The sequence below is a fragment of the Rhagoletis pomonella genome, unplaced genomic scaffold (assembly GCF_013731165.1).
Source record: "Rhagoletis pomonella isolate Grant_MI unplaced genomic scaffold, Rhpom_1.0 Rhpom_scaffold_00001, whole genome shotgun sequence".
Lineage (NCBI taxonomy): Eukaryota > Metazoa > Arthropoda > Insecta > Diptera > Tephritidae > Rhagoletis > Rhagoletis pomonella.
Window position 1 is genome coordinate 71,913,875 of NW_023458555.1, and position 2,455 is coordinate 71,916,329.

The following is a 2,455-nucleotide window of genomic DNA, read 5'->3' on the forward strand; positions in this document are numbered from 1 at the left end:
AAAAAAAAAATATTAAAATCGGTTTAGTACTTTGACAAATAAGTCGTTACAAACGTACTCCATATAATCAATTTTATTTAATAGTATAGATATAGATAATTCATAAGCCGTTTTGAATGAATTCATGTAGCCCTCTACTTCGTATGCATGAAAAATTGTGTTGTAGGGGTTCAAATTAATAAAAATCAATGTTTTTGCTCGACGTTCGAATTTATTCTGTTTTCTATAAATTCAAATATTTTCATTTAACCGACGTTAAGATAATTGTTCTTATTTTCTAATTTGCTGCTTAATTGCTTAATTTTTTCTACAATTCCTATCAAACGAAGGCAAAAACCAGAAATGAAGTTTCGTGAACTTTGTGGTAGTTTATATCTACACTGCAGTCTCTTATGATCTTGTGAACTAAAGGAACATAAAGAACTTTTCTTTCCGACCGCTTAACACCTGAAACATGACGAAATTTGATTTTCCTTTTTAATGTGTCTTATTGGAGCGTATTATGCACTGGCGCATATTGGGAAAAATATTTTTGTGTCAAAAAACCTGTCTACTCCTCAAATCCCACCCGATTTTGATTATTCTCTATATTGTCGGTAAATATATGCTCACTCGCTTATGATTGTCATTGTGACACAATGTTGTTTTGATTTTTGTGAAGTTTCTTACACAACTTACAGGCTAACCTAATATTCACGCACGCCGCCAATTTACTGTCAAAAATTTCTCATGCACATACAACTTGTATGGGACCAACCGAAATTGAACGGCGTGCGTATGAAGCTAACTCAATTTCCAATTTTTGTTCTGCGTGACATTTTGATTTGACGTTTCGCTCAATGACATCAAATGCAAACGCACGCAAGCCAATTTCGGGTGACGCAAAAAAACAAATTCGACGGCGTGCGTACCAAAACGCAAGCCGCGAATATTAGGTTAGCCTGTTACGATTGCTATAAATTTTGACCCAGATTTGGTGTCTTCAAACTAAAAACAAAAGCACCCAGATTTTGTTTACTTTTCTTCTAGATATCGTTATTGGCGCTTTTAAGCAGACTGTAAACTTTTCGCGGTATTTTAAGATAAAAAACAATGACTATTATTTACAAGGTTCATGGAAATTCTACTCCCAATACAAACAAAAGAAGTCTCTGCAATCATAATTTAAATTAAGAAGCCGAAGAGACTTTCACGGCTGAAGGTCAGTCAAGGAAAACAAATTTTCATGCAAAAAAAAACACCCAACAAACTCACAGTAAAAATTTTGTACATCAAAATTTCTTAACCCATTAGGTATGCAGTTCTCAAGACACTTCTTACATTTTGTGCTACTCTGCAATTTCTTGCGTTAAAAAAAAAAAATAAATACTGCCAAGGGTTCAGTAAAACTATGTTCACATATCAATATTATCTCAATCAAAGCTCGCTTTTAATTACCCCGTTTACACAGGCAAAAGATTATTAGCCGTCAAATTTGTTGTGCTTGTTATTCTCACATCTCAAGGAAAAGTTAGGTTTCTTCTCTGTGCCACCGTGATCACGTTTTTATGCTATAATTAGCAATATAAATATATTTTAACTTAACAGTTTATTAAAAATCCCTTCAGAAACCTCTTCTCCTTGCTAGCGTACATTTTTGTTTACTTTAACATTTGGCATTTCTCCTCTTTTTTGCAAAAACAATCGATAAAACTAGGAGGGACACCAAAAAGTTATCGGTTTAATCTCTTGTTATAATTACAGATTAGGGTGTTAAGCTCGAAAATGAGGATAATCTACTTATATGTGAACCTAGTATAAGTAAAATATGAAATATAGAGTCAAATCTTTTGCGCAAATACCTGTGCAGTTGAAGAGGTTTACAATGCGGCAATGTCAATCCAAGTATGGCCTCGAGAAACATTTCCGAGAAGCAATCCAAGTCAAGTAATTGCCCCTGGAGCTTATTCAAATGATTTAGTCACGGGAAAACTTTCATTGCCGGAGTTTCCTTTGGTGTATAGCGATAAAACTCTCGACGACCCTTATACCATTTTACCGAATTTCAAATCAGATTTGTCTTTCTCTGACACAGCGGGCAAGTCGACGGGTACTCCGGGCAAGTTGACACCCTTGCGTGAACCCAAAGCACCACCGTTTTCAATTTGGCATACCAGGGTATCACCCTGAATTTCCTTAACGATCAAGGAAATGAGACCATCGTCAACGAAGACACGATTGCCGGGCTTTACGACCTTAACAATATTTGCATAGTCCACATAGATGATATCTTTGTTGCCCTTCTCGATGTAATCCGGATTGGTGGATAGCTTAATGAGTTCATTCTTTTTCAACTCAACTTCACCACTGCCGCTGCCCTCAATCAGGCCAGTACGGATCTCAGGTCCCTTGGTGTCCAAAGCGACGGCAATTGGATATTCATAACCAATCTTGGCAGAATAGTTTTTAGCAGCAG

General features: G+C 36.0%; 1 protein-coding gene across 1 annotated transcript in view; it reads left to right on the forward strand.

Moving 5' to 3' along the window:
- The window catches only part of LOC118747614 (synaptic vesicle glycoprotein 2B), a gene marked incomplete at its 5' end in the record, with an annotated part of 295,474 nt that overhangs the window by 48,640 nt on the left and 244,379 nt on the right, over positions 1-2,455 (forward strand).